This window comes from Prosopis cineraria, unplaced genomic scaffold, assembly GCF_029017545.1.
Source record: "Prosopis cineraria cultivar Desert tree isolate PC_DT_omini unplaced genomic scaffold, ASM2901754v1 PC1, whole genome shotgun sequence".
In the NCBI taxonomy this organism is placed as follows: domain Eukaryota; kingdom Viridiplantae; phylum Streptophyta; class Magnoliopsida; order Fabales; family Fabaceae; genus Prosopis; species Prosopis cineraria.
Window position 1 is genome coordinate 13,460,120 of NW_026555332.1, and position 24,752 is coordinate 13,484,871.

At 31.5% G+C, this 24,752-nt stretch overlaps 1 long non-coding RNA gene across 2 annotated transcripts; it reads left to right on the plus strand.

Moving 5' to 3' along the window:
* Positions 1–734: 734 nt before the first annotated feature.
* Positions 735–3,782, plus strand: LOC129318200 (uncharacterized). 2 transcript variants are annotated; one of them, XR_008595194.1, is made up of 4 exons: positions 735–874; positions 1,526–1,758; positions 2,317–2,736; positions 3,467–3,782. It is a non-coding gene; the product is annotated as an uncharacterized LOC129318200 (long non-coding RNA). The 2 variants fall into 2 exon arrangements; XR_008595193.1 differs by having other exon boundaries at positions 811–946.
* Positions 3,783–24,752: the final 20,970 nt, after the last annotated feature.

A 24,752-nucleotide genomic window follows, 5' to 3' on the forward strand; every position in this document is an offset into this window, starting at 1 on the left:
TCTGATAGGCGTAAAAGATTTTTGGTCACATTGTCACTAACAACATCAAAATGCACTACTATAAAATTAATTAAATATGACACTTCTTATTTGTCATTTATTTTAAAAAAGTGTCAAATAAACAAATGCAAAAAATATTTAATAATTATTTAAAATAACCATTAAGTATATAAATAAATATGCGACGGTGATTATAAAAAACTATTATATAAATTAAAGTGAGATAAAAAAAGTATTTATTTAACGATTATTTATAAAAAGGTCAAGTATTAAATAAATAAATTTGATATTTAAATATAGTAACCGTCAAATATTTGCTAAAAAATTTTAAAACAAAACCCTCAATCTCATAACATAACCAACGAGCATGAGCCCCCTTATTTTCTTCCAGCAACCCTTCACTGTAGTCGCCCTTGTAGCACCCTGCCTCCTCCTCCGAAGCCCACCTCGGTGTCGTCCAACTCGTGCTCAACCTCAGTGCCACCACCGATTTGAATGAAGAAGCTGACTGTTGTGCCTCTTCCACTACTGCCCAACCTAGATCTACTGTCGTGCCTCTCCGGCTACCGCTGAGCCTTGATCCACCGTCGCACCTCTTTCGCTACTGCTGAAGCCAAATCGTTTGTCCGATACCCACCTTGATGCTGCTATTCCACTCACAAAGCTCTTGCTTCACTGCTACTGTTTGTTTAGAGTTACCTTCTAGATTATGAAATGGAAAAAAAAAAAAAACGGGTGCAGATTCAATCTTTAAACTACCATTAATTTATGCAATAACGGGAAGTTTGAGGGATTTGGCAGCTGGAATAGTGGTTGGGTCACTTTTGCTGAGATTTATGCTATCCAGATTGGTTAATCCCAACATTGACCCCAGGTTCTTTCTTCACCATGCTTTCTCTACTACATTCTTCGTTGGGGTTTTGCAGGCTTCAATGAGTTTGTTTAAGTAAGTACTAGCTACGATCATATATCATGTATATTCTTTAATTGCTTCCCTAGTATCACCAAGAGCCAACTTGAATCAAAAGAAGACGCCTTGCTAGATCAGTTTTCTTCACTACATGTTGGAGATTTACTTTCGTCAGCTGAATCATTAGATTCCATAGATATTCTTCTCCTCTTTCGCGAAAAAAAAAAAGCAATGTTAATATTGCAACAATAATTATTCAAAAAATTAATTGTCCGCTAAATGAAATGAAATGGATATAAGATAAACCCCTCCCACACACACACACACGTTAGTCATGTACCTAAGAATATTTTGTATAATTGCTGACATTTATTATTTTATACACGTGCACAATGATCCAACTCTTTTTTTTTTTTTTTCCAGTTGCTAAGTACACTTTTCAAGCCTTAAGAACGTGTACATATTGAGAAATTATAGGTAGTAATACCATGAAAAGAATATGTAAGATGATCTTGTTTCATTGACGGTATGGATGATTTGACAATTTTACAATATCAAGATAGGCTGGTTAAAATTTAGAGCTAATCTTGGCTTACATTGTGTTTGTTGAATTAGAGAATGTTTTGAAGGAGTGGACCAAGAGCCAAGTACGAAGAAGGCTATCTCTAGCAAAATAATTCCTTGAGGAAACTTAGCAGATCTCTGAGCAACAGGGGAGAGATTAATCTAGATCAGAAAAGTAACAAACTTCTTCCCTAGAGCTTCAACTCAATCAAGGAGCATGTTGATCAAAAGAATCGTCATTTTCAGCATCTTAGAAGATATAATTATTTTCTAAAAGATGGAAGGTAATCTTTTATCCCTTACATAAACACTATAGAGCAAGTACTTGTCTCTAGAGTATTATTGCTTGTTCAAGTATGTTTTAAACAAATAATTAATGTAAAATTCTTATCCTTTGTCTGTTATGTCTATCATATAATTGAAGATGATGTGCCACCTAGGTGGTATGCCAAGCGGTTTTTGCATCTTGACATTGTGGCACCAAATGACTATATATATTTATATAGGCTAAAGACCTTGGGTTTGAGCATTTAAATATAGAGGAGTGAGTATTTGATATGAAATATTTTTTATCCTGTTTTATTTTTGGGTTGAGCATGGCTTGGAGGTTTCACATCTTACTCTAGAACCTAATAAAGGGTTAACATGGTAGATGACGAAGAGAAGAGGTGATAAAGAATTTCACTAGTAAGAATGATGGGAGTGTTGTCTTTATTTTCTAGTGGTGCATGTTTTGTCTAAGAATGGAAACTAATTGTCTATTAAGCACTTATTGGATTAATTTTGATTCAAGCACATATTCACCCCAATCATTTTGACAATTGCAAACTTTGGTACTGCAGATTGAGTTAGTCCATGGGTGGGGCTTTGATTTTGCTCTTAGAAAATGTGTTGAGGTAAGTCCATTATGATATTAGCTTGTTTAACATCATATACTTGTTAGCTGCTAAATTCTTATTTTCTTGGGTGGCCTTAATAGAGGCACATACCGAAGAGAAAAGGATAAATTGCAATTGTGATGTGCAATGGTACTCTAAACCGCTACACTCTCTGTTTGATATAGCCTGCTCTTGAGTTTCAGATTGGAGTTGAATTTGGGAATTGAATTTTTGGGCAGATCATATCAATAGTTTTTAAACAAGTAAGAATAATTAATAATGTTTTTTCCAATGACTTCTCATGTATGTGGTTGATTAAGGATTTCTCTCTGAAGTTAGATGATGCTACTGGTGTTAAATCTTAAACTGGCAATGCTGTAGAAGGTACATTTGGACTACTTTATGCCTTTGTTTTTTTTTTTTTTAATCACTCTCACATGCACACTTACAGGTTTCATTAATTGTTCCTAATTTCTATGCATTTAGATCAAAGACTAGTGTATCAAATAAATAACATTCCTTCACTAGAGTTACTGTAGCAATCTAGCAGCAGAGATTATGATTTTCTAGTTCTACTCATTGTGTTAATGTCCAGTGGATGATTACATTCAAATTCTGTACAGTTAATTTAGTCCACTCAAATTCGCTCGCATGTACTATATATGAGAAGACAGTCATAAAGATCTGGAAACATAGTGATTTGTTAACTGGATAAAGTAGTTTTAAATTTAATTTTGTGCTAAAAAATTTCTAATTGTTGAATGCTTGCATCAAGCATATGAGAGTCTTTACTATATATATATATATATATATATTTGTAAACCCATGTAAGTGAAGCTACCATGGGTAACATGTGCCTCCAATGCATAAGGAGCCAACATGCCTGTGCATAATAAAACAAAAAATAAACAGGAAAGTAAAAAATGTCTTCTTTCCTGTTGGAGTGTATGGCCACTAGAGTCTTCTATATTTGTTATGTTGTTTTAGTTCTTATTTGTAAGGGTTTGTATATGTATGTGTGTTGTTGGCTTGTAAAGTTTTTTGGTTACAAATATATGTCTTCAAATAAATATGTATTCTAACGTTATTTTTACACACTTTTTTAATATTGCAGCTATGCACATGCTGAGAATGGAGCTTGGACTAGAGGGTTTGACAAAGAACTTGAAAATCTTCTTAGTGCTCTTAAGAACATGATCATGAAGTGTTGAAAAATGATCATGTGAAGACCAATTATAAGGTTTTATTACTTCAAACACCTTTTTTGGTGTCGAGGGAAGAATTAAAAAGTTGTATACCTGACTTTGGTGGTTGTACATTTGTTTTTAAAATAATAAGTGTTGTATTTTATATGGAATTGAAGAGTACATGTATTTTATGGAATTGGAGAGTAAATTTAAATTATATATTAGTGATTGTAATTTTTTTCATGATTAATAATAGTTTGTTGCTATGTCATGATGAAACAATTTTTAATTTGATTTTTTTATTTTTAATGTTTAAATTAAAAAATTATAAAAATAGTCATAATCAAAGTTAACAAGACTATTTTATTTGACAATTATCATAAACAACTATCAAATAATGTCACTTTATTTGACTTTTATTTTAAACAATTGTCAAATAAAATCCTTTTACTTTACTCTTATTTTAAATAAGTGTCAAATAAAGTCATTTTATTTGACAATACTTGACAATTATTTTAAAATAACCGTCAATTATTATCTTTTAGAACTAACCAAATGTCAAACATGGAAGATAATACTTGACGGTTATATTTAAATAACTAACAAGTAAGGTCACCCTTATTTGATGATTATTAATCATCAAATAAGAGGGCTTCAACATATGATACCATCTTGCTTGACAGTCAATAACCGTCAAATAAGGCAAAACATAATCATCAAGTAAAGGATTTTTTTGTAGTAGTGATGAGTTGGCATAATATGCTACGTAAATGTAATACAGCGGCTAACTGTCCAAGTTACAATATGTATGTTAGTTTTCATTTATCATCTATTCTCACTGCAACATATACATATTTTTATACACTACCATATTTGTTCTTTTCTTTCTTAAAATCCTCTCTGCTAATAGTTAGTGTACCCAAACACCTCAGTTATTCCTTTATTTCACTTGGTAGCGATTACTTGGCAGAATTTGATGTAGTGGCCTTACATTTACTGGCGCTGGTCTTTCAATAGAGCAAACTTTCATTGCTCTTTACTTCTGTAACCAAATCAGAAAGGAAAAAGCAGGGAATAAATTACCTTTCTTGTTTGCATAACATGTTTTCCAATCATTTATGGTTTAATGTCTCTATTAATCTTTATTTGAATTCTTAACAAATGCTTATTCATTTAGATTGATAGGCAGTCTGTTTCGTCAGCCTTGGCGCCCGTGGATGTAAATGAAATCTATATAGGTGCACAGGGCAATGTGCAAAATGGTGGATTTATACAGGCAGAGTCTATAGTCTGAAATTCCCATTCTAAGACAAAAGGCCGCAAGAACATCATAAAAGCTAGCTAGTGCATGTGCTTATGTATGTTTGTGTGGTTAGGCATATGTCAAAAAATAAAGAGAGGAAAAGCATTAGCTCACCTGTATCAAAATGCTACTACCATCAAAATTTCCTCCTTTATCATTGGTTGGCCTTTTTCTTTCTGTTGGCTAAACCTTTTTAAGAGAGAAATAAACATACGCCAACATAACAGCACCCCAAGTGTAATCATCTACTTTCGACACATCTTCCAAGTAAGGAAGATGCGTAATTAATGCCCCGGAGGTAGAAGGAAAAACAAGACAACTAACAACATAAAGCAAATAAGCCTTGACATACGGTCATAAGCTAGGGCTTCCTATCTCAATCTCGGATGGCACAGTCATAAAAAAATTTTTGAGCCAATCCAAAGTCACAAATCATTTATTATTATTTATATTATCATCATCTACGTTTAAAAAATCTCTAAGATTTTCTTTATTTTTTGTACAATTGCCGCAAACTGCCTTCCCATCAATAGGAAGGCCAATCAAAATAAAACATCTTCTAACCCTAAAGAAACTATGATTACCTAACTGAAAATACCCATCAGTATATGAATTACAAACCCTATTAACAAGTTCTATATCTACTCTAAACTTAACTATTTCAGAAATTTTATACATGCTTGTTCTTTGAAGACCCTCATAATTGAGGACTTTAGGATCTAACACCCATTGCTTCAATTTAACCAAATGATCACAAGCTGCCGACTGAAAATTCCAAAATACACTAGGTTAGAGTGTATAACCATAAATAAACAAATAAAAAAAACATTTTTTATATATTGATACTCTTACAGTTTTAAAAGGAATCAGATTTTGAGCCATTTTTAACACCACAAACTGTGTGAAAGAAAGAGCATGAGTGAATGAGAAAGAGTAAAGAGCAGACTTTTTTTTTTTTTTTTTTGTTCACCAAATGAGCAAGAGCAGCCTGACACAGAAGGTAGGGAGGAAGAGTATTTAACATGAAAATCAAATAAAAAAAAAAGAAAATGTGGCAAGTTTCAAGAATTTTATCCCCTAACAACAGATCATAAATGTTGCTATTTCGATCAAAATGGAGAAAGTAAAAAAAATGCTGCTATTTCGACCAAAATGGAGAAAGAAAAAAAAAATCTTCTGCTCTGTAACTCAGGCAAGGCAACGCACAGGAAGGAGGAATTAGTTTCTTTTTTTCTAGTTCTCCAAATGAGCAAGAGCAGCTCGGCACAGAAGGCAGGGAGGAAGAGTATTTAACATGAAAATCAAATCAAAAAAAGAAAGAAAATGTGGAATGCAAGCAGATCGGATTCATCAGAAAAGCAAAGCAACAACAATCGACTTAAACAAATGAAACCACCAATTTAGAGATTGAGTGAGAGAAGAGGCAGAAGAAGACTTATCTAATTGAGTGATTGAGTGAGCTTCTCTCTTCCATCTAGGGCGAGAGAACGAGGGACCAACGAGGGCGGCGAGAGAGGCGAGAGTCAGAAAGAGGTGTGAGGGACTGAAGCGAAGAATGAAACAAGGAGAAATGAGAGTAAAAACTAAAAACCCTAGACAAATTTCTAAACCTTGAGCAAGCAAAACCCCACTTAAACAAGATGCAAGCAAATCAGATTCATCAGAAAAACAAAGCAACCAAACCCCCACTTAAAAAAATGAAGCCACCAATTTAGAGGTTGAGTGAGAAAAGGCAGAAGAAAACGTGCCCAATTGAGTGAGCTTCTCCCTTCCACCTAGGGCGAGAGAACCAGAGACCAACAAAGGCACAACACGAACCAATTGAAGAGCCAATGACGACGGAGGAGAAGAGAGCGCGAGAGTTTGAGCAGCGAGAGGCGACAGTAAGAGAGAGGGAGTGGCAAGAGTAAATAACATCCCTAATTAAATTTCGTACCGAAAGTGCAAGTCCAAAACCTGGCAAAAAAAATCAAAATATACTTAAAATAAAATATTAATTTTAATATATTTTAATTAAATTGTTTTAAAATATAATTTTTTACTAAAATATTATTTTTTAAAAATTTTTTTGAATACTTTTAAAAAAATTTAAAAAAATTAAAAATACATAGTTTTTATGATTTAAAATCCAAAAGTTAAAGATTGACTAGTAAAATCAAATAATATTCAATTAAATTCAATTAGCCTTAAATAAATATTTAAAAGTCTAAATTAAAAGAATAAAAATATATAAAACTGCTATTTACCAATTCCACCACATTTAGACTTTTGCACTATTGGACAAAATTTAAATCTCAAACTTCAAGAAAAGAAATGTGAAAGCAACACAAAATAAAAACAATCATAACTCTTTAATATTTTAACACTCTAATCAATCTCTCTTATATCCAAAATAACAAGTATCATAGCAATTTCATTTTGTAATAATGAATCAAGCAATAGCCCCTCACAAAAGTTAAATGTTTAACTCTCAACGCTCAAGTGTTTATAGGTAAGTGTTTCACTCAAGTTTTCCTATCAAAACCTCATTATTATAGGCTTGTTTATCATCTAAGTCTCCACAATTTATGTCATATGCAATGCAAAAATTAAATGGACTTTATTTTAGATTGTAATGAGGCTTAAGTAAAGATATGGTATAAAAATAGGGAAAATGAAAGCTAATAAACTTTAAAAAAATGAAAAACATATTTGAAATGAAATATATAAATGAAAGAAATAAAATAAATTGATTTGGGTTTTTCTTTCTTTGTTTTTTTCCTCCTTTGCTTCATGCACTTTTTTATTTTTTTTTCTTTTTGCTTTCTACCTTTTATGCTCCTTCTTTTCTTTTCTTTTCTTTTTTCTTCCGTCCTTTCTTTCTTTCTTTTTTCTTTCTTTGCTTTTTGGCCCCTTCTTTTTTCTTTTTTTCAAAATGACCCAAATTTCTCTTTAAGCATATTCTTTCATTCCAATAAATATTATGATACACTTCTCTTTACTTAAAGTGGGGTGAGAAAAATGAAGGAAAAAAATATTTTATTAGTTATATTTTCAATGGCTAAAATTTTAAAGAAAAAGGTCTAAGCTTAAAAGGGCTAATAAGGAAAAAATTACATAGGATGGCTATTTAGTTAAGTAGGTTAAAAGAAAAGAATGCCTAAATCATCTTCATGCAAAACATATGCAATTGTAGTCTCAAATAAGAATTAAGACAAGTTCTAGAGTAAGAGTAGTGATAGAAGAATACACGCAAGAAGAGAATAATATTAGACCCAAATTCTTACAAGTTAAAGACTATCACATTAATCCATTGAAACCAAATTCATTATCACTTAACTTAAATTCTAAACATAAGATCAATTATTTATCATGCTCAAATGTATCCAAATTAAAATGGCCTTATACTCACAACTTCACACCAAAAAGACAACAAAGGTATTAAAAAAATGTAAGAAAACACCTAATTTTTTTAAAAAGAAACTTTTCAAAATAAAGACAAGTCCCTTCCCCCACACTTAAATCTTGCATTTCCCTCAATGCAACTCAATTTAGAAGAATCCAGTTAATCCAAGAATAAAATATAAAATGCAAGGTAAAAGTGAAAGGAGAAGAGATAACTAGATAATTTAAATCTCTGTAAGCTCTTAAAGATGAAATTCTCATCTTTGATGGAGAATAGATGCTTGTTTAAAATATTCTTCTCTCTAAGCTCATCAAAATCTCCTCTAGGCGATGGCTTTGGATCAATTGACATAGGATCTAAAATGTATAGAAAATGATGAGTCAAGCACTCTCTATACATGAAATAACTGATAAAATTGAGTAGACTCTCATCAATAAGAGTCAAAGCTTTTGCAGATGGAGCCATCATCACCTTTTCTTTATCTGGTTGAAAATTGCATGACAATATCTCCATTGAATATGGCCTCAATGTAGTAGGAGTTTTTCTAATCACAGGTACTTGCTCATGAAGCTCAACAAAAACAACAAAATCCTCCACACAAGCGCCATTAGAGTTAGAATGCATAATATAATTAATAATTCCATAACTCTTAGTATTGTCAATACCATCATAAAAGGCCATAGGGATCACAAAGTCAATGTTATTTAGGCAACCAATCAATTGCACAATCTCATAAGTATAATCATAGTCAGAAGGTTTAACACTCAATGGAGTCAATACAAACAAGAGGATCCAAAGAATCATCATAGTTTATGAATTCATATATTTCAACACAGGCAACACAGTTATGTAAGTTATCAAATGTATAATGCATAATGTTTTCATAATTGACCACATTAGGCAACTTAGTGATCAAATTATCCCAAGGCTCATTACATGTATCATCAACTAACATATTAAGCATGCTCACATTAATAATAGAATGATCCTTTATAGATTGTTTTATATCCTATAAGAGATTAAATTGAATAGTACATCCTGTAAATTTCATAGAGAGATTATTATCTTTAACATTAATGATAGTGTTAGCTATCTTAAGAAATGGCCTACCCAAAATTAGTGGCAACGGCCCAAGACTATCATCTTTACCCATATCTAAAATATAAAAATCAGTAGGGAAGACTAAATCATTTACCTTTACTAGAATGTCTTCAAGCATGCTATTAGGATATGCAAGTCTTCTGTATGCTAATTGCACAATAATCCTAGCTAGCTTCATCGACAAAAAAGAAAATAGAGACTTATGCATAACATTTATCACTGCACCAAGATCAATCAAAGCATTAGAAAATTCTAAATTTCCTATTGTACAAGGTATAGTAAAACTCCTCGAATCTTTGCATTTTAAAGGCATGGAGGGTTGACATTACATTCCTTTATAGAACAAAGCTAATACACTTTTTTCTAGAATAACCTTCTCATTTGCTTTAAATTTTTTTTATTCATGCATAGGTCTTTTAAGAATTTTTCATATTTAGGAATTTGCTTTACTACCTCCAAAAGGGGAATGTTGACTTCAATCTTTTTGAAAACATCGAGTACTTCTTTCTCCAATTTAGCTTCCTTTAACTTCTTGCTTTGAGTCTCTCTATTTGAAAATGGAAGGATCTTCTTTGATTCCTTTTCTTCATTAGCCTCCTCAGGTGCGACTTGTGTTTTTATTATAATTGACTTATAGTGGGCTCTGGAGGCTCATTTTCACTTCTAAGAGTGATGGCACTAACATTACTACAATTAGGATTCATAACTGTTTGAGAAAAAAACTTTTCAAAACCTTAACTCTTCAATTCATTAATAGAGGTAGACAATTGCCTAATTTAATTCTCCAATTTTTGAATTACTGTCTCAGTGAGTTGTTGAAATTGGATGTTATTAGTTGCCATTTACTTCATTAACTCTTCTAGACTTGGTCCATCGTTTTTAGACTCTTGAATAGAAGTATATTGCCTCAATGATGGCATAGGTTGTGCATTTTGACATAGCATTATATCATTGTTGTTGACTTCCTTCATATTTGAAGTTAGGGTGATCTCTCCACCCTGAATTATAAGTGTTAGAGAAAGGATCATATTTTTGGTCTTATTACATAGGTCTAGTTAGAAGAATTCCAACACAATTCTCAACTCTATCATCTAACTGTGGCACTGATTAGTAGTATGTGTGGCCAAATAATAGATGCTATATAGAGGCCCAACCAAAGCTAAAGATGCAGTAGCTTGTTGAGGATTATAGAACTGAGGTTGTATATATGTCTATGGAGGATATGATTGTGGAAAAGCAGGCACTAGTGATGAATTTATTAATTTTTGTTATGTTAAGGCAATCTACTAAACCATACTAGAGAGCTCCTCCATCTTGTTCTCAAATCTAAGATCATATTATGGTGTTTGAATCTTATTCACCCCTTTGATTGCTTGGTTAGCTCACGTCCTAAATTATTGAGAATTTTATGCCATCTTAGAGATAAGATTAATAGCATCAACTAGAGTAAGTTCTACTAAAGCACCACCAGCTGCCGCATTAATAAACCACCTATCTGTTGGTAAACGACCTTCATAAAAATGTTAAACCAGCTGTTGATCAGGTATTTGATAGTGAGGTCAGCTGGCATATAACTTCTTAAATCTCTCCCAATATTCATGAAATTTCTCTCCAGTCATTTGACGAATCCCACAAATATCTTTTTTAATTACTGCTATGCGAAGGGCAGGGCAGAATTTTTTCAAGAATAACTATGTCATTTGATCCCAAGAGGTAATGGCACTTGGTTGCAAGTAATATAGCCAATCTTTTACCACTCCATCCAATGAAAAAGGAAAAGCCCTCAATTTGATTTATTCTTTTGAAACTTCTTAAGGCTTCATGGTAGTTCCTTTAAGTGCCTATTCGGTTCCTCTCCTGCAAGACCATGAAATGTAGGTAACAAATGCACTAAACCAGATTTCAATTCAAAATAGCATTTGCATCTAAATTAGGATATTGAATATACAAATTTTGATAGTGCGTATTAAAGGTATCTAATTTTTTAATTGTCCTATTACCATTATTATTTTTAGCTATATTTTCTAACTTAACTGTATAGTCAAAGTTAGATTCCGAATCACTAATAACATTATCAATCAATTTAAACAAAATTTTAAAAATCACACTATCTCTAATTTTTTGGTGCTTTTGATTCTTATGGTTACTACGACAAGTTCTCTTAATCTCAGAGTTCAAGTTAATTAATTTGTCTTGCAAAGATCTTGTCATACACAAATAAATTAGCAAAATCAATGAAAAACACCTAAAACAAGTAGGGCACAAAAAATACTAAATCTAGAAAAAATAAAAAAAAATCCTAGAAAATTCAAAAAATGAAAAAAAGGAAAAAAGAAAAAAATAACAACCAAACTCAAAAAGTTAACACCATTGACTCTTCGGCAACGGCACCACAATTTTGACATTACTATTGAATATCATCAAAATTAATAAAAATTAGATTTTACAGTAAAATGCAACCTAAGTCATCTCCTTAAGAGTCAATAGATTAACTATTTAAATTATGATTATGAAAAGGTAAATAATGGAGGATTTTTTAGGATGAAATTAATTTTAAAAAACTAAATTAAAATTAAATAAAGGAAATTGAATTGAGAAAATTACCAAACACAAGCAGCACAATCAATTACAACCCAATCACTTAAATTTAATCTTCATCATCTACAAAATTAATTAATTTTATTTAACTTTATTATTCTGATCTTAATATATATTTTTTAAATTATCATTCAAAAATTAAACAATAAATTAAGTTATAGATTAATTGAAATCTCTCTTAACCCACAACCTAACAACTATTCTAAGTTAACCACACTAGAAACAAAGCATGAATAATCACTCAAGTCAGGCCAAGTTATTCTTTTGTTGCTATATTAATTGATTATAGTAAGTAAAACTTTAGATAAAATTTATAACCCAAAAGTCATGCAATAAAACCACTCTAATTAACAATAGCAATTAAAGCATAAAATTTAGAGGTAGAGAGAAGAAGAGTAAATTAAAATAAAATTAAAATAAAATCTTTCATAAATATTAAAGACTGTAATTAAAATTTAAGCTCATAATTTATGATTGATCGCACTAATAATTTAGTTTTTTTATAGAACTAAAAATTGAATAGTAGAAGATGAGAAATTGAGAAATCGTGGCCTCAATTACTGAAGAACAGAATAAAAGATGCGATCGCCTCTGCTTCTTCGTAAAAGTCATGTGTCCCCTGTGTGCATGCTATTTCCTTGCTTTAAATAATAATAAAAAAATAGGTGTGGGGAGCATCATTTGTACGGCTAAAGACAAAAAATTCTAATAATTTAACAACATGACAAAACCACTCTAAATAGCTCTAATTAAAAATCACATTAAAAATTTTAAGATAAATTTAAACAAAATTTTAAAGATTTCATTATTTACTTGATTTTTAAGTATGTTTATATTCTTCTTATCTAAAATAATTTTTATCAATATCTTTTAAATTAAATCTAAAAGATATACACAAATAAAATTAAATTAAATAGTAACTGTGAAAAAATATTAAAAATATCATTTGCATGTTAAAATCAAAGATTTAATTAGTTAAAATTCAAAATTTAAAGATTGGCTAATAAAATTAAATAATATTCAATTAAACTCAATTAGCCTCAAATAAATATTAAAATTCTAAATTAAAAGGATAAAAATAGATAAAAGTACTATTTATCAATAATGCATATTTTGGGCCCCAGGTTGTGTCTGTATAAATTGTGAAGTATAAAGAAGGGTTAAAATATCAGTGCAAGTAAGAGATGAGTATTACATGTGATTGATGATGATTAATGAATGAATTATGCAATTAAGGCTCCCCCTTCTATTTTGTAATCATGAGGTTGAGCATTAAAAATGTTAGATGGGTTACTTGTTTGTGGTGGTGTATTGCATAGGTCTGTTATAGTCTATTGAGTATGATCTAAAGTGTATTATGGGTTTTTGGTACTTGAAATGAAATTAGGACACCTAAGTTGTGTTTGAATTGTGAAAAGGAGTGATTTGTGAAATAGGTATCAAATTTCTAATTAAGAAATAATTTAATTGTAAAATTAATATCATTAGCTAGAGTTAGGAGAAAGCTCTCTATTGACATCTAGATTGCCTCAATCAAACATCGAATAAAGAAATGAGGTACGTCAAAAGTCCGCCCCAATTGCTGTAAAAAAATGTGCAAAGAACCACGGCGCATGGCGCTTGAGCCACGAGGCATGGCATAGAGGCACACATGCCACAATGCACGTGAAACAAGCAACGGTGTGCCTTTTTTTTTGCTACACTGTTTTTGGTTTTCAACTTTATTACAAATCCTTTGATTGGTTTAAGATCCCATGCTTCCGTATACGTTTTTAACTCTGATTTTTAACTTGTAAAGATATATTGGAGTGTTTAAATTTTAAAAACTTAGAATCCCCGATTTGTAAAACTTACAAACTAGATAATTCTTTTGGGTTAGTCCTTGGATTACTTTGATATTAGAATTAAGTAGAGATTAATAAGGGAGACTTTACAACAATAATTCTCCAAGTTTGTTTGGCCAGTAAAGCCTTGTTGAAGCTATCAAATAATTTGAATCCTAAGCCACTATCTTTTTTACTTGATAATTTCTTTCATGCCAGAAGATGAATCTCTTTATTGCCCTGATCTATTATACCCTTGTAAAACTTCACATAAATGAAATCTAGCTTGGTAGTGATTTCCTTTTGAAGCAAAAAACAGGACATATGATATACACATGATTAAGTGATAATTGGTTTAATAAGAGTCATTCTTGTAGCTTAAGAAAGACAAGGGCCTTTCCACATGGATAACTTTCTCTCAATTGTTCCTACAATCTATTAACAGATATATTGTTTTCCTATATGATTGATCAATTAAAATGCCAAGATATTTGCCTAAAGTTTCTGACTTGTTGACCTTCAATTTTTTTTTTCTCAAAAGCCTCTATTTCTACAATCTGAATATTGAGGCTTAAAATCAAAGAAGATTTTGCATAATTGATTTCAAGCCTATAGAAATGATAGAAAGAATGTAAGACTTGTCTAACCACATGACAGGAGCTTTTATTCCTTAAAACAAAAACTTGTATCATCTACATATGTAAGATGAGAGATTGGATCCGCAAGTCTGGAAATTTTAATTCCTGTCCAATTTCTAGTAGTTTCTTAAGAGAGAATTTGGAGGGATAATACATTAGAACAAAGAATGAATAGATAAGGGGACAGGGGGTCCCCTTGCCTAATACCTCTCCTTGATGCAAAAGATGATGTAGATTTTTCATTTACTAGGATTTGAAAAGACACTGATGAGAGGCAAAAGAAATCATTACATCCAATCTAAAGGGAAATCTATAACTCGAGTAGTTTGCAAAGAAAAGTCCAGTCAACTCTATCAAATGCTTTTAAGAAGTCCAGCTTTAAGGCAGCCCAACAGGTTTGTGTTCTTTTGGTTGAGTGAAAATAATGAATAATTTTTGCTACAAGTAAAATACTATTAGAGATGAGCCAACCTTTAATGAAAGCACTCTGATGTTTAGAATGAGATCTTCCAAAATGAGCTTGATTCTATTTGCTAGAAATTTGGAAATAATTTTATATGCCATCGAACAAAGGCTAATTGGGTGATAGTCCTTGAAAGTTTGTGGACAATCTGTCTTGGTAATGAGATATATCAAAGTTCTATTCAAACTCTTAAAAAATGAACTACCACTTCTAAAGGAGGTGATCATCTTGAAAAGATCAAGATGCACAACATCCCAGTATCTTTGAAAAAATCATGCATGAAACCCATCCACACCTAGGGCACTATCAGCTAGCAAATTAAGGACAGCTTCCTTTAATTCTTTAACTAAGAAATTTGCATGGAGCAAAGCTAAGTGCAATTAAGAGAGTTTTGGAATTTGCAACGTTGACAGAAAAGAAGTAATATCTATCACTAAAGGAATAGAGGTTGTGTAGTAAGTGTTTGTAAAATGATCAACAACTAGTGTCTCCATTAGATTTGGGTCTTCAACCTAATTTCTTGCTTCATCTTTGATTCTCAATAAAAGATTGGAATTTATTTGCTTGTTAACTACAGCATGGAAATATTTAGTGTTACGATCTCCATGCCTCATCTCTAATTGTCTCACCCTTTGCACCTAAAAAGCCTTTTCACAATCATAATAAATTCTAGAGAAAATAGAACATCTTTTGCTTCATCGAATTTATTCTCCTGCAGCGACATAGCTAATTCAAATTTTAATGATTGGATTCACCTGGAAAAATTTTCAATTCTACTATTATTCCAATTTATAAGTTCCCTCATTATGGAGAACAATTTAGCATGGAGACAAAAATTTGAGCTACCAAGATTGCTTAACAATTCTATCACATTCATCAAAGTAGAACCAAAAAGCTTCAAATCTTCTAAAGTTTAGAGAAAATAATAGGCGCATGATCCGACATTGCAATGGGTAGAGCAAAAGTAGAATAGTTTGGATCCAGTGAGTATTCATCAAAGCTTTGTCAATTCTCTCCCATGTCTCCTCATCATCATGTCTGTAGTTGGTCCAAGTGAACCATTGGCCTTTATGAGAAACTTTTATAAGATTACTCTTTTCAATCATATTATTAAAAGGTTCTGCCCCTCTTAAATCAGAGGACTTAGCTTGTCACTAATATCTACACATTGGTTAAAGTCTCTAATTAATAACCATGGTTGTATCATGCCATTACTAGTTCTAGAAATTCGATCCCACAATATGTAACAATCAGCAATGCAAGGAAAGCCATACACAAAACTAATATATATATTTATTTTGATGCCCAAGACAAAGGTTTCATTAACGTGAATCTATTTAGCTGAGATTTCCACAACATTACATAAGAAAGAGCTACTAGACTTCTAGGCAAGAATTAAACCACCACCCCTATTTATAGCATTAGTCCCCACATACAAATCAAATGACATTGTAATTAGAAGATGTTGTGCATGACAAAGCTTAATCTTAGTTTTGGTGCTTCAGTAATAAGAAGTTTATTGGTGCATTAAACTGCTATGGACTTCTTAAAACCTTTACAGTTCCACCATATGAGCTTTGTGGCTTCAAAAGAAGCCTTTACTATACGGCTTCTTAAGCCCTATTTCTTTTAACTGGAGTCTTATAGCGGATGAATTCAATAGCCTTAAGAAAACCCCTATTTATTTTTCTCTTCTTCGGTGTGATAGCAGCAGGTTGTTCATCATCCTTTAATTTTCTCATCCTCTAGATTCATAAAAATGGCTTTTCCTCTATCTTAGTAACATTAAAAGCAGCTAAAGTATGAGAAATAGGTATCATCATCAGCGACTTTAAGTTAAATTACCCCATCAAGTCTTCTTTAGATGAATCTTTAGGGGTCATATTTAAATCAATCTCAAGCTTGAAATGGCAGGAAGGAAGTCTCCGGGCTAAGCTACTATTGATCAAGGATGATAAGAACTAGCAGGCAACTAAATTAGGATTAAAAGGCATTGAAACATCATAGGCCAAAGATCCAGGCATGAGACAGAGGAGAGACTATTGCCAAAAAATAAAGTCAGAGACAGGGGGCTGATGATAAAAGTTTTTCCATGTGATAATATTTACGGCCTTAACATATGCAATCAAAGCCAAGCACCTATCCTTGCATGCATTTTTACAAACCCATTTTTTCTAGCACTGGATCACCAATGAAGTAAATATAAAAAAAGGTTTCAGCAAATTGTACTCAAATTCCAGTTATGGGTAAGTCCTAGCTTTGTTGGCTTTCTTTATTTTGCATGAGTTCAACATGTCATTCTAAAATGCCATAAGTAGCAAGTCATTAGATTGGTCAACTTCAGATGGCAAGCGACGACATCCAGTTGGGCAAATATTTCCTATAACAACTTGAGAATCTTTCATTTTCAAGATGTTTTGAAGAAGGCCTATTGATTCTACACATGCTTCCAAATGGATTGCATCCAATGAAGTTGAGGAAAAAGGCTAGTCTTCATCACATATAAGACTATTTGAGATGTCATCAAAAGGTGTATGTCCAGTGTTGTTGAAATCTTGAAAACAGAAAAAGGATGAATTTTACAGATGCCCAAAGCTCTCAGGTGAAAAATCCCTTGAAGCCAATGACTAACCCACTACTCCTGAAATGCCAAAAGTACTAATAGGAGATGAAGTTAGAGAGTTATGTTGCATTTCCATAAGAGTTAGATTCGCATGAAGCTCAATATGTGGCAGAGGCTGAAAAGTTTCATTAGATCTAGAGTTTTGTTCTTCATTCTCAACCATGGAGCATGAAGTAGAATCCATTAAGAAGACAAATTGACCGCTACAAAGGTCAACAATAGAAAAGTCCTTAAAAGGCATAACTGCTTTATATGGTGAAGTAAAAGGTTGATGAGGAAAAGGTAGGAAGCAGAAGACTTGCAAATTCAAGTAGTTATTCTTATAAAAGCTTTGAAGCGAATCAGCTTCATTTAAGGAAACAGGAGCTTCATAAATGCTCTTAAATGCATTATTTTCACGTATCCATAGATCCAAGATAGAAGAAGACAATGAGAGAATCTCAGATGGGGAAAAATATACTTGCATGTCAATTTCAACATCTTGCATGTTAACATCGTTATCACTTTGTGCACTATCATCCGAGGAAGTACCAAGTGCATGTGATGAAGAAGATAGGCCAGTGGGGGTCTAAGAGCTTCTCATCTTAGCATCACAAAAGATTTAAGACTTTTACTTTTTTTATATCATAAATGATGCAAGAAGAAAGGGTTTTACCATCATTCCTCCTAATATAAATCAAATTCCTGTAGTCTTCCTCAAACTTAAAAGAGACATTCTTCAAAGTCGAAGCCATGAAGCATGCCAAAACCTAGAGCCACTTGCTTTAGACTAATAATACATTTCTTCTTCACATGTCCAATACATCCACAGTTGAGGCTAACTCTATAAACACTATCATACTCAACCAAGACAGTGTTTGAAATTGCTTTAAAATAAGCCTACGTCGGAGAACCCAAAAAAGCTTCTACCTTGTTGATCAAAGGAAGGTCTAGATCAATCTCCACTTTGACTTGTAGGACACCACAATTCATTTCCCAAATGATAAGGTCATTTATAGTAACAGGAACCCCAACCATGCCACCTAGCATCTTTACAACATATTCATTATACTCAGTTGGGAGTCCTTTGAAAGAGACATACATTAAACAACCACCCATCTTGTATTCATGCATAACTAGGTTGGGAGTCTAAGGCTTGGTAACCATTGAGCATTTTTCTATCAATTAGGGCCTACCACTATCAACAAAGAGTTTGTCTTTCTCATCTATAAAGTAGATGAAAAAAAGTTCTTACCAAACTCCATAACTTTAAAAAGATCTTTAAGAGACTAGGCTTTTCTAAGGTAGGAAGAGAGCCATTTTTCCTAAAAGATTTTAGAGTCTAGAATAATAGCAAGTTAAGAGTAGTTAGATTGATACATGGCATATTGGAGATCAACTATAAGATGTAAAGAGTGCATGGTTGAGTGGTCCATGAAAAAAGTTAGAAAAAAAGACGGCAGATGAAAAGAGAAAAACCACACCAAGGGCCAAAAAGAGTGGAGAGCAGGAAAAAGAAATGGAAGATAGAAATGAAACCAGCATAACAAATGAAAGAGGAGAAGTGGAAAAACTAGGTTAAAAAAGGAGAATAGGAAGAAAATGAAGGGAATTGCATTCGGTGCTCATTGTTTGTGATGAGCACCGCGTGCTCACCAGGCCAGGAGAAATCCTGGCCTTCTATTTCAACCTTGTTTAATCCTTGCCGTTCATTTAAATTAATTTTATAAATATTTTTAATATTTCATTTATTAATATAAAAAATATAAAAAATTAAAATTTTAATATATCTATTTAAAGCCAATCTAGTCGGTGTAGATTTAATCTAGCAGTCTAATTTAATATTAAAAAAATTATACTTTTACAATTTGATCATATAGATACATTTTGTACGGTTTAGGTATAATTTAGATAACCTAATTTAATATTAAAAAATTTATAAATTTTATAAATTAATCATTTAAATGTATTTTAAATAGTGCAGATTTAATATTAAAAATTTTTATGTTTTTTAATAAATATAATGTTAAAAATATGTAAAAATTAATTTAAATAAATAGTAAGAATTAAATAAAGTTGAAATGAAGGATCAGGATTGTTCCTGACCTGACGAGCATACGGTGCTCATCATTATAATGAACACCGAATGCAGACGCGAAATCGAAGTGATGAAGAAGAACACTAGTTTTGGGAAAAACATCATGAATCATTATAAGGTCCAACCACAAACGTGCAGTAAGCTCCGAAGAGAGACAAGTGTAAGGCGGATGAAGATGGAGCATGAGTATTACCAATAAGAATAAGGAAAAAAAAACAATTTAAAAAATATTTTTGCATAGGGAAAACGACTGCATTAAATGCAAGAAATGATGAAGAAAGAAGCGGGAGAGGTAGAAAGATGGCAAGAATATTAATTTAGGCAGGAGAGTAGGCGACTGAGCATGATAGTTCGATAGGTGCTTGGGCTTATGAAGGAAATGGGCCAAAAGGCCAAGTGGGCTATTCTCTCAATTCTAGAGAAAAGCCAGAGTTTCCCTCACTAAAAATTTTTAGAAGAAAACATGAAAAGAAATTAAATTTTATATCTTTTAAACCATGAAATTATACAATTAGAGAATGTTCAATGCTTTATGCATGCTTTATTTTTTTTTCAATTTTATTACTCATAGTATAAGTTATAAATAATGTTGACAATAAAAATATAAAAAGTATTAATCTTCTATTATTGTCTAGTTACATTGATTTTTGGTCTAACAATTAATTTCATTATTATTTTTATACAATCTTATAATATTATTATTTAATGAAAAAAACATATAATAGAATACACCTACACTTATAAGTCATAAATGATGTGACTCATTTATTAATTTACTTTCAATTCATGGAGATATATTAAATTTTTAATATATTGTATGAAGTTGAAAGCCAATTTTAAGACATGTTCTACAAATGTTATTTTTACATTTTTTTTAATTTGATTCCTTGACTCACTTACTTGCTTATATGCTTTGAGTTTGAGATAAGTCAATGAAACTAATTTTAAATTTTAATTAATCAAGAGTCACTATCAATTGAGTAAGTGAGAGTTTGTCTTCTCAACTTATTTTTTGTCCCTTTCTTTTAAAAAAATAAATAGGCTAACTTGCCAACCTACTAGTTAGCTTGCTACAGGCCCAAGTTATGTTGGGGTGAGCTAAAACTGTCCCATATCTAAATGAACCCGACCACTTTTTTGCAGGTTGTAGGTTGAACTCACGAGTTCAACCCATATTATAAGCTTTAGGATTTAAGTCTAACATGAAATCTGGTCTCTTTTATGAAAATGATTGAGTTAATTAACCTATAACTTGGTCTAATTTAGGCTTAATTTAAAGTTAAATAGGACTGGATTTGGTTCATAGAATTGGAAGACTAGTCTTGGTAGTTAGATATCTCAAATTTTTTTCCCCTTTTCTTCTAAGAGAGACTACAATTTATTTCAACATCATAAATTCAATTAAAATAACAAAAATAATTATAATCATTTAAAATTTATCACAAAATACTAAAAGCTAATCATAATAAATCCATCATAATCTCAAAAAAAAAAATTTCAATTATAATCCATAGAATTCAAATTCATAACATTCAGCAAATTGTTCAATAAAAAAAATTACCCAAATTTTAAAACACACCCATGGAAACAAACTCCAAACAATATAATTTGATGTGAAAATACAATATAAGTCTGGACCATAAAAAAACTATAGTGTTTTTCGGCACATATTTGGGCAAATTTTTGTAATTTGCTACGTGTGTCACTCAACTGTCCTGAATGAAAGAAAATATGTGTCAAAACTACATTAAAACAACAAAGTAAAGCTGGGTTTAGGACTAGGCTTTAAACTATTTTAAAAATAATTATAATTATAGTTATATTAAAATTATTTTATATGACCAGATTAGACTAAGTGGTTTGATATCTCAATCTTCTATTCAGTTCAACCTGAAGATAATGTCTGGTTTTTTTTTTTGGTTGTGTTTTTAGTCCTTTGAGTCCATTTTTTCTAAGGACTAGACCAAGCCAGGATTGTTCGAGTTAGATTGAAATGGGATAGGATTGAGAAATGTGCAACTCTAGTAATTAAAGGCTAAGATGGGACTTAATTATTTACACATGAATAAAAATAAAGTTAATGAGCAAATAGGATCCCAAACTCTTGCTCAAAAATAATCCTGAATCCTGAACTTTTAAAATATACAAAATAAACTGTAAAATTTAAATTCATAGTAAAATAAACCTCGACTGTTAACTTTTTTAACACCATTACTATCTACACGGGTACTATAATAGTTAGGATTAAATTCATAGAAAAATAAACCTTAAACAGTACTTACATGGACAGTAACAGTGTTACAAGTTATCGGTTAGAGTTTATTTTGCTATGAATTTAAAAATTTAAAATTTATTTTACATATTTTAAGAGTTCAGGGTCCAAGGCAATTTTCAAGCAATAGTTTAGGGTTGTCCTCTTTGATTTTAGGGTCCTCTTTGATTATTAACCCATAAAAATAAACCATTTTATGGGGATAAAAAAAAAGAAATGTAGGAGAGTGAAAAAAACAAATAATAAAATCCAAGTATTTTTCTCCCAAATTTTCCTTTTTAAAAATGGTATATTTTTTCAGGAAAACTCTTCTTTTAAATTTATCAATAAAAAAATACACTTACATTCTGTCTAATTTACATTTTTTCTTTCATTATATATATACACAGGATAATAAATATTTTTATGATTTTTAAAATTGGTAAAATGACAATCTGTATGTTAAATTATAGGTTTAGGGTAAATTTAGATGCTAAATTTAGATATAATATATTTTGAACTCTCAATAATTACATTAGGAACAATTTGACTCCTGCGTAAACTCCATTGACTGTGGGCCATGAATCCTCTCTCTCTTCCTGTCTCTGACTTGACTTTAGCAAGCTCTATCTTGTCTCTCTCCCCTCTTTTTACTCTAAAAAACATTGAAGTAAGATGCAAAAAGATCTCAGTATATTGCCTCCCTCAAGCAGCAAAACTAGCTCCAGCCTCAACTCGGTGGTGCAATTCCTTACTATCACCAACCTCCAACACCTGATAATTTATAACATTAATGTGCTCATTGTCCATGCATGAATAGTTAACATTACTCTGAATCGTTATTCATTAATATATGCATGACAATACAAGAAGTACCTGTTGCTTAATTTCTTCCCTTTCAAGGTCGGATTGAAGAGTAAAACTAAAGCATGATTCTCATCTCATCAGTGTTCAAAAATGCTAAAATGTAAGTGAGGGAAAGTAAGAATTTTCACATTCTTGATGTAATGCTCATGATGTTAGTACCAGAGCCAGTTTCAAATGGGCGTTCTCCTATCGTAATTGGTTCAGTTCTGCTTCTTATGTTTTCTAATAAAAAGCGAAGGCACGTGCCCGTTTTCTGGCTCTAGATCTCACCACCGACTCTTTGTTCTTGATCAACCTCCTCTGCCTTAATTCTCTACCACCTTCTCCACCGGATCATCAATGATCCTCTTCCTTCCTCTTCCGATCCATAACATCTTCCTCCTGTCACTACCGTGCTTTTTGCTGCTCCTTCTCCGACTTTCCCTGACCTCTCCGGCTTTCCCTGATCTCTCCGGCTCGTTGTCTTCTACTTGCGGCATGCTTGATGGCCAAGAAGCCCTCGATGGTCTCTTCTCAGTGGCTTTTCAAATGGGTTTTCCCGAATTTGACAACTCTTCCACTGCTTCTTTGGCTCTAGACACTTCTCAACTATGAAGCACGGATACAAAAATTTAAACGTATCTGTCTTTGATATGATACTTGTAGGATACTTTTGCATATGTATCTCATATTTTAATATTTATAATGTGATTTTTTTTAATAATTTTTTGCTATATCACTTAAAAATTTAAAAAAAACACCTAATATTTTGATTGATTGTCATAAATATTCTTATATTATTTTAGAAATTCTTGTTTAAAAATCAAAATATCTATACCTATATTATAAAATGTTACAATATATATTATAAATATATCCATGCACGTATCCTAAAATTTTAAAAAAATTTCATATCACCATATCATGCAGTATCGTATAGGATACTCATACCCGTATCTATACAACCTAGCTCCTTGGACTCATTCACTACTACAAAATACCTTTTTTATGTCTTTTTTTAAGCCTTTTAATGTTACTATTATGGGGGATATAATATCGAGCGACTTAGAAAATTGAATTATCTACATCACATTTAATAGTGGCATGGATAAGAGAAACCACGTCACTTATTTGTGAAGAGGGACGTGGTTTTTAGAAACCATGTCACTTTTTAGGTAGAAAGTGACTTAGTATCTCACTTTTTAGTATATGATTCCACCTTCAACTATCATTCCTGTAAATTTTATATTTGTCTTTCTTGATCACATTCATCCAAATAGTCCCATTTTTTTTATTTAACTATGTATGTTAATTAATACACACTTCTTCCCATAACTCGATTAAATAATTCTATCTTGAGCCTTGCTTCTATTAGCAAAGCGACTTTCAAAGCACGAAAGGAGAAAGTGGTGGAGAGGGGGAGGAAAGAGCCAGAAACTAGGTGAGAGAGAAAAATTCATTAGGCTAACAATTATTAACGGATTTTGGTTGAAATTAAGGGTAGGGGCTAAATTATCCCAAGTTTAATTATTCAGATTCAAAATGTATCAAATATGAGTTCATGGTTCAAATCACTCTTAAACCTATAATTTACAATCCAAATTATCATTTAACCCTTTTTTAAAAAAAATTAGCCTTTATATATCTATACTAGGTTCATTCTTGTTTGGTTCTCTAACAACTATTCTATTTTCAACTCAATTTTAGTCCAACCAAACTCAATCATAAAAATAATTTTTTTGTCCAAACATGTGGTTGATGATTCGGGTTGATAGTTCAACTGTATAGTTCTTAAAACAATGGTGATAACACCAAACCACCTTCCTCCAATAGAATTATGCTCCAAGATTCATTTACTCTATTTGAATGGGAAGCAAAGTTGAGAGGAAAAAAATTGAAAGAAGAGAAAACTAAAAAAAAAGAAATGTTATCACTCCTTCTATTTGGATAGGTAGGAAAAAATAGAAAGGAAAGAAAATAAATAGATATCATAATGACTATAATACCCTTATATTAAAATATATCATGTTTCATAGAATTATATGTGTAAAAATAAATTGAAAGCAAAAATTATATTAAAAATGTATTTGTTAAAATTAAATTAG